At 43.4% G+C, this 8,418-nt stretch overlaps 1 non-coding gene across 1 annotated transcript; it reads left to right on the top strand.

Moving 5' to 3' along the window:
- The first annotated feature begins 549 nt into the window (after nucleotides 1-549).
- On the top strand, nucleotides 550-622 carry TRNAK-CUU (transfer RNA lysine (anticodon CUU)). Its single transcript has one exon. It is a non-coding gene; the product is annotated as a tRNA-Lys (tRNA).
- The last annotated feature ends 7,796 nt before the right edge of the window (nucleotides 623-8,418 follow it).

The following is an 8,418-nucleotide window of genomic DNA, read 5'->3' as shown; positions in this document are numbered from 1 at the left end:
AATCCTCCGTTCCAACTGTCACTTGTAACTCTACATCGTCTCCCTCCAGCCGTAAATCAAACCACAATAGGCTAGATTGGTAAATATAGCTACAATACAATATTAAACATTTCTTTTGAGAAATTAAGACCCCGCCATCCTGAAACAGTGCCGACTCGCGGCAGTGGTTTAAGGTCGGTGTTGTAAGCAGAAAGCTCGCAGTCTGCAACAAGTGCTGCTCTGTGTGTCTTGGACGACGGAAGTGAGTACCCGGCCAGCAAGAAGGGCGAAAACAAGTCGGGCCAGAGGTTGGCCAATGGGGGCTACTAAACCAGCCCACGTGACAGCGTTGGAGTGACGATCTCTTGCGCATGCACGACAGAGCTGGGCCCATTGTTTCCTTTGTACAGTATAGATTTAAATGGCTTTTAGAGCTGGTTAAATATATTATATTAAGACCACGCCTGATATATGTTGTGGATTGCACAAAGATATCGTTATTGAAATCTGCTGAAACCGTGCTTCCTGCACATAATGTTAATAGAGAAACTTCCAACCAGCAAACACAGCGCCCGGCTAGCTCAGTCGGTAGAGCATGAGACTCTTAATCTCAGGGTCGTGGGTTCGAGCCCCACGTTGGGCGGATATCTTTTTGAATTTGCTTATTCTTTTATATATATTGTGCTTAAGGCATAATAAGATCACAAAAACACCGTTTTACATTATTTCTTTTTTTATACATTGTTTTTATGATGTATTAGTGAAAACTTTGCTTTCCCGAGTTATATTTCGTACATTATTTTTATGGAATGTTATCACTGAAAACGTCTACTTTGAAATTGAATCAATCGCGGTCCACTTTGCCTAGCGAAGGAAAATACCGCGATTAGGTTTCGAATGTTTAAAAAAAAAAAAAACGAAAAGTGTAGGGCAACGAGGATGTACTGTACTGTAATCAAGTCGCACACTACGTTCAACGCTAAATCCTGGAAAATACAAACCAGGATCTCCTAAGGTTGCCTCCTACTTTAGGAAAAAATATTGGCCAGTGCCCACTTGTCCACATTTTTCAATTCCTCTGCTTTGCCCATTAGATTTATGGACCTGTATTTAAAAATTCGGATCAGGTCTGTAAACAACGGGCTAGGTAGGAACTCTGTCTCCCACAGAAGAAACCACATCCCTCAACATTTTATGTCAAGAACGGAGGCTCCTATTATGCTTCTCTTACTTGCTTTAATTTAAACAGCAGCAGTCAAGAAACTACAACTCCCAGAAGGCTCATAACACAGAGGCCAATGGGAGAACAAAACGTAATGATTCCTACACCAATCAGAGATCCTAACTGGTATGAGTAACCAAGCTTGACTGCGACCAGTCCTCTTTCTTGCTGCTCGCAGTCAAGATAAGTCACGGTCTTCCTTTCCTTACATTGCTATTTCTATTGGGGTGCCTGTTTATTATAACTGTTTAATATTTCGTTTCAGTTTATGCTCTTGTTATCGCCTTTTCGTTTGCCCGGCGACGCACTGCTCTTTTTTCCGAGTTTTCGTTCCCGGTTACAGTTTTTTGCTTTAGCGCGCGCTTGCACAGTTTGTCTTGTGAACGTTCTAACGGACGCGTTCCTCTCAAGACGCGTCCGTTGAACGGGTAGTGCTTCGCAGTCTTACCGGCTCACTTTGGATGTTGTTTTCTGCTCTTTCGGCCGTCGGCTTTAATCCTTCGTTGGCCTCGCATTACGAGGCAGAAACTCTTCGGTCTCCCGACATCGCTTTCCGAGGCAGAAACGCTCCGGTCTGCAGACGTCGATAGGACACGCCTTTCCTGGGCGTGTTCTTTCCTTTCCTCAGCCTTCTTCATATTTTAACCCCTTCCTGGCAGGTTTTTTTCTCGAGTTCATTGTTTCTCTGTTATCTGGACATGGAGGAGCAGGTTCCTTTTTCAGACTTACCTAATTCTAAGGAAATTGGAGCCTTTATTAATTAGGCTGTATCTAAGGCTATGTCAGTCACTATGAGCAAAATGTCTAAGAACATTGAAAATTCAGTTCAAGATATGGTTTTTAAATCCTTTTTGGCCCATTCTGCGGGGGATAGCAGAAAAAGAAAAAACAAGGATTTAATAATGCAAAAAGAAGGTGCTTTGACTGGTGAATGTTCTTCACCCTTGATTGAGGATGTTATTCCTCCCAGGCCTCCTGTTCAGGAGGGGAATAAGAATAAGAATAATAATAACAATGATAATGATAATGGTAACGTTTCTGGTAAAAGAAAGTCCAAATTGAAGAATTCTCTTTCAGCACCTAAACAAATTATAATTACACATGTTTCTGATACTGATGATGATTTTGGTGATTTGGACGAGGACGATGATGAGTCCGACACAGGGGGTTCGTTCTCTCAAGCCTCTCCTTTCAAAAAGCCGAAATTGGAGAAACCTACCCCTTTTTCCGCTAAGCTCATTCTAGATGCGGAAGGTAATCCTATGTTCGACCCTTCTTATCTACATCATCCCAACTCTACAGAGTGGACGCCTGCGGATCATGTGGGACAATATATTGCGGCCAGGTTACGGCTGCCCTTAGACAAACAAACAAGAGCCAAGCTACGTTCTGAGTGTCCCAGACCCTCTTTACCTGCCAGCATCACTTCTACACCTATAATTGACAAATCTCTATTGACTTTCTTTTCTAAATTTGGCAAGGACCCCCGGAAAGGGGTTGATAAGGCCTGGTCTAATTGCCAGGACAAGCTTCTCGATCTGGTGGGTCCTCTAGCTCGTATTTTCGATCTGGCGGAATCAGCTAAATCAGATAACACGGACATTGATCCTTCAGAACTATCCCTTTGGATTCAGAGAGCATTCTGTTTACTAGGCAATGCTAATGCTGCCATTATCCATGAAAGAAGGAAGGGACTATTGCTCAAATTAGACCCCAAATTATCTAATCTAGCATCCAGGGATCCTGGTATGAAAGCTGAAGGTCAGCTATTTGGAAATTCATTTATTAAAGATTTGGGAAAGTTTGTGGCAACTTTCTCTTCGATCGACAAAGCTCAACAAAATATTAAAAAAGTCTTCGATCAACGGGTTTTTGGCAGGGCCGGTGCAGGCAGGAGCCGCTCCACCGGCCGCTTCTCTCATCCCCAAGGATTCCGAGGCTCCTCATATTCGTATTCCAACTACGGGTATCAGTCCTACAGACCCCAGTTCTACCCTCAAAGAGGCAAGGGATACAGGGGTCGTGGACAACGTGGATTCAGACACATCAAAACCCAAGGTAAGCCTTACCTCTGGCCCTCTTCCTATAGGGGGCAGATTGAGATTTTTTATTCAAAAATGGCACTCTCTAACTACCGATCCATGGGTTCTGAATACGGTTCAGGGGTATCAAATAGAATTCTATTCTCAACCCCTCCAAGTCCATTTACCCCCTCCACCCGCTTTCTCAGCGGATATGTGTCTCCTCATTTCAGAAGAAGTAAAGTCCCTTCTGTCCAAGGACGCTATTCAAATTTCTCCTCCAGATCCCTCCGGTTTCCTCAGTTCATTATTTCTTGTCCAAAAGAAAAACAAAAAATTCAGACCAGTCATAAATCTCAAATACTTCAACCAGTTTGTCGTTTACCGACATTTCAAAATGGAAACTATTCTCCATTTACGAGACATTCTCCTCCCACTAGATTTTATGGTACGTCTAGATCTTCAGGATGCATACCTTTCCGTTCCCATTCACCAGGATCATCGCAAGTTCCTTCAATTTCAGTGGCGTGGTCTGACGTACCAGTTTTCTTCCCTTCCATTCGGTCTCTCGTCCGCGCCATGGTGCTTCACAAAATTAATGAAACCCATTGTGGCACATCTCCGGTCTGTAGGCATCAGACTTTTGATCTATCTAGACGATATCCTTCTTTTACACCAGAATCGCGACATTCTACTTTCCCATCTACAACTGACTTGTTCTCTCCTCTCCCAATTGGGGTTCCAAGTCAACGAAGAAAAATCATGTATGGTTCCTTCTCAAAGAATCCAGTTCCTGGGGTTCGAAATAGATTCCTCGTCTGCCTCCCTTTATCTTCCCCTTCAAAAAGTGAACTCCATCAAATCGGAGATTCGGAGAACACTTCAAAAATCTCAGATCTCTCTAAGATCTCTAGCCAGGATTGTAGGCCTCTTATCCTCTTCGATTCAGGCCATATTCCCCGGTCCTTTACATTATCGGGCTCTTCAGAGATTAAAAATACGCCACCTCAAAAATGGGCTAGCCTACTCAGATGTGATCCTTCTAGATCAGGAATCCCGTTTAGAGCTTCAATGGTGGATAGACCATTTAGATGCCTGGAATGGCAGAACTATCTTTCCGTCAGCCCCAGATCTTGTGTTAGAGTCCGATGCAAGTCTGATGGGCTGGGGCGCCCGGTGTGGACCAATCTCGACTGGCGGTACATGGTCGTTAAGGGAGTCCAGATTGCACATCAATTATTTAGAGATGCTTGCAGGCTCCTTTGCAATAAGGAGTCTAGCAAAAGGCAGAGTTCAGTGTTCCATCCTCCTCCGTATGGACAATGTTTCGGCTGTCCGATACATAAACCATCTCGGAGGCACCAGGTCAAAACCATTAGCAGACCTCGCAAAAAGTTTATGGGAATATTGTCTGAACAACGAAATATCGCTCACAGCAGAATATCTTCCCGGTTCCTTAAACCAGACGGCGGATTGGCACTCTCGTTTTCTCAGGGACTTCAGCGATTGGAGACTTCATCCATTAATGTTCCAATCTATCCTTCACAAATGGGGCCCTTTCAGTATAGACCTCTTTGCCTCACGCCTCAACACCCAACTTCCTCGTTTCTTCAGCTGGCGCCCAGACCCCTCTGCGATAGATTCCGATGCATTCCTTCAGGATTGGTCCCTAGCAGTCAATTACGCTTTTCCTCCTTTTCTCATGATCACCAGAGTGTTGGCCCAAGTCAGACGCCAGAGAGCGACCCTTGTTCTAGTGGTACCTTTTTGGCAATCTCAAATTTGGTTTCCTCCTCTTCTAGAACTGGCAATCGACTTTCCCATCCTCCTCCCCTCTTTTCCTTCCCTTTTGTTGGATCCCTTTGGGAATCCTCACCCGTTGGTTCTCAACAACACTCTCACCCTTTCCGGGTGGAAGGTCTCAGGGATTCCCCACCTTCCATCCCAATTTCGGATGAAGCTTCCGACTTCATCAATAAGGCCTGGGCTCCCGGCACCAGGAAAGCATACTCTTCCGCCTGGTCTCTTTGGGCTAGCTGGTGTATGGGAAGGGACCTCAATCCCATTTCAGCAGATTTAAATTATGTAATAAACTTTCTTGCGGCGCAAGCCAGTACAGGTAAGTCTTACAGGACAATTAATCTATATAGATCTGCTATCTCCATGTATCACGCCCAGGTCAACGGAAAACCGATTGGTGAACACCCTTTACTTTGTCGACTGTTGAAGGGAGTACGTTTTTCATCTCCTCCTCTACCTAAATACTCTAAATTATGGGATGTTAACTTGGTGCTGAATTTATGGTTGTCTTGGCAAGACAATGTCGATTTGTCCTTGAAAATGCTTTCTGCAAAACTTACCATGTTACTCTGTTTAGTCTCTATTAAACGTCTGTCTGATGTTAGAGCACTTGAGGTTACTTCCCGTCAGTTTGCCCCCACCGGGGTCTTGTTTTCTATTAATAAGCGTACCAAAACCAATTTACGTACAGTTTTTTATCCATATTTTCCAGATCAACCTAAGCTTTGTGTAGGTCAATGTCTTAAATGTTATGAGGAACGAACAGCTGATCTCAGAAGGTCCTCGGTTTCCCAACTTTTGATTTCTTTTCAGAAACCTCATAATCCCGTGTCTGCAGCAACACTCGCCAGATGGGTTCGTTGGGTTATGTCCCTCGCAGGCATTGATACCTCTACTTTTGGAGCTCACTCAGTTAGAGGTGCAATGGCCTCCAAGGCCTTTTGGGTTGGTTCCAGGTTAGAGGACATTCTGAGATCTGCTGATTGGTCCAATGATAATGTGTTCAGAACATTCTATTGTAAACCAGTTCATACGGCTACATCAATTGTGATTAATATGCTTTAAAATAGCATAATAGGAGCCTCCGTTCTTGACATAAAATGTAGATTTTCCTAGTAATTTATGACGGAAAGTCTTAATTTTATTAAAGACACGGAGGCGAGTATTATCCCGCCTCAACAAGGGGATATCTCTGATTTTTTCTTGTTTTCCCTCCCTTGCAGTTACCTCCACTCCAGCTCAACCTTCGACATGATCGGAAGATGTTTGGGTCAAACTCCAACTTCGTTGCTGGTCGAGCGGACTCCCCTAGAAGTTTTTCCTTGATTTCCACCAGGACGCCTACTTCGCTACAGTTTTGTCTCTCTTTGATTCAGGACTTCTGTTCTCTGACTTTGGCAATTGCTATAATCTTTGCAATTTTTCCTCTGTTTTCTCGTAACTCCTAGCCTTCTCGCATCAAGAAAGAGGGCTGGTCGCAGTCAAGCTTGGTTACTCATACCAGTTAGGATCTCTGATTGGTGTAGGAATCATTACGTTTTGTTCTCCCATTGGCCTCTCTGTTATGAGCCTTCTGGGAGTTGTAGTTTCTTGACTGCTGCTGTTTAAATTAAAGCAAGTAAGAGAAGCATAATACTCGCCTCCGTGTCTTTAATAAAATTAAGACTTTCCGTCATAAATTACTAGGAAAATCTACATTTCATGAACCACGTCAGCTAAGATTACAAACCGACATAGGCAAAAGGAATGGGAGGAAGGGAAAATGCCAACATGTAAAGCAGTGGTTCTTAACCTGTGGTCCAGGGGTCCTCAAAGCCTACTCGGGGGTTCATGACAGTTTTACAAAATTAAATAATATTTAAATTAATAAATAATATCCAATTAAATAAACAAAACATTAAAAAAATTGAAAACTTTTTCTATATTTGATTGTGAATTTAACAAAATATTTCAATATTTGAGCACTTGTTTGGTGTATGTATACTTGTTTTTACATTTTTAGGGTCGAGCCTGCGAGTGCATGCACCTCGCTTACAAGACTCTGTGGGATACAGAAAAGGGCTTGGAGCCATCCCATGGTTACTGTTTGTGTGCTGCACTGTCATTCTTTGTTCCAGCATCCCTAATTGGCTACTTCTGCCGAAATGTCACTTCCAGTGCTTACAGTGGAGCATGGACCAAGCACAGATGAATTCAGTGCCCATCTGCTGCTCCCCACATAATTGAGGTACAATTTGTTAATGAGAGATGATAGGTTTTCCATTTGTCTCTTCTGTGCTTCTCTCTCTCCTTACTATCCAGCGCACCGTCTGTCTTCTCCTTCATCCATGGGTGCCAACCCCTGTGTTATCTTCCCCCACACACCCGAGTGGTAATCTCTCATCTAAGCCCCCCTTCCTCTGTTCCTTTTTATCCCGGGAGCTTCTTCACTCCCCACCCCCTTTGTTGCTTTCTCTTTTCTTGTCTGCTTCTACACAGTGCCCCATGTTAGTCGTCATCCTGTACTTTTTTTTTCTTTCCATCCACAATCTGCTCCTCCTTTCCCCCACAGACACCTATTTTTTATAAATGTTATGGATTAAAAAAGCACGTTTCCACTACTACTGTTTTTTTATTTACCGTTCAGAAATATATATATATATACATATTTTTAAAGAGACTATTGCGTTATTCTGGAGGTGCGTGATTAGATAAGCACACAGCACCTGTACTTCAAATGACCACACTTCCTTGAACCACTTCTTGTGGCGGATTCATGAAATGTGGTCGTAGAGTCTTCAGACCCGTGGAGTTCACTTCTGCTTTAAACTACCATGAACTAGTTACCCCGCCCTCCTAGCTAACTGCTTTCCATTGTCTGAGGAAATTACATTCCTGTCTCGTCTCTCTGGTTACATGTTGACCCAGAACCAGTTGTGTGTTCCAGCTCTCTGGCCATCGGCCTATGGATGAGATTCCTCCCATAAACATTTGAGCTAGTCAACCTCCACATTTCATCCCCTACCCGCTGTAGGACATAAACCCACTGAGCTATCTTGGTCATTTGGAAACAAGTCTCTGACAACATGAGAACCACACCTACGTTTCTGCTGAAAATACTTTTGACTTGTAAGTTATGGAAAAAAATTACTGCAACGTGCTGAAACAATTGAATTGTCGGATTAGTTTGTTTTTGCCTCGCACACACAGAAGGCCTTGTAAGTTTAGCAGCTTAATTTTTGACCCAGTGTAGAAAGATGACTCTGTATATACTATCTCAAAGTGAGAGATGGTGTGGACAGAGTCCAAGGGTTCCCCTTAGAGGTTGATAGTGGCAATATTATATAATACTAATTCTCCATTTTGTGGTAATGTGGTCGAGCAGTAGGCTTATCAGAGGGTAGTGTTAAGCATTTG

Source organism: Pleurodeles waltl, chromosome 3_1, assembly GCF_031143425.1.
Source record: "Pleurodeles waltl isolate 20211129_DDA chromosome 3_1, aPleWal1.hap1.20221129, whole genome shotgun sequence".
Lineage (NCBI taxonomy): Eukaryota > Metazoa > Chordata > Amphibia > Caudata > Salamandridae > Pleurodeles > Pleurodeles waltl.
The sequence above is the reverse complement of the archived record's forward strand: the minus strand, read 5'-3'. Positions and strand labels throughout refer to the sequence as shown.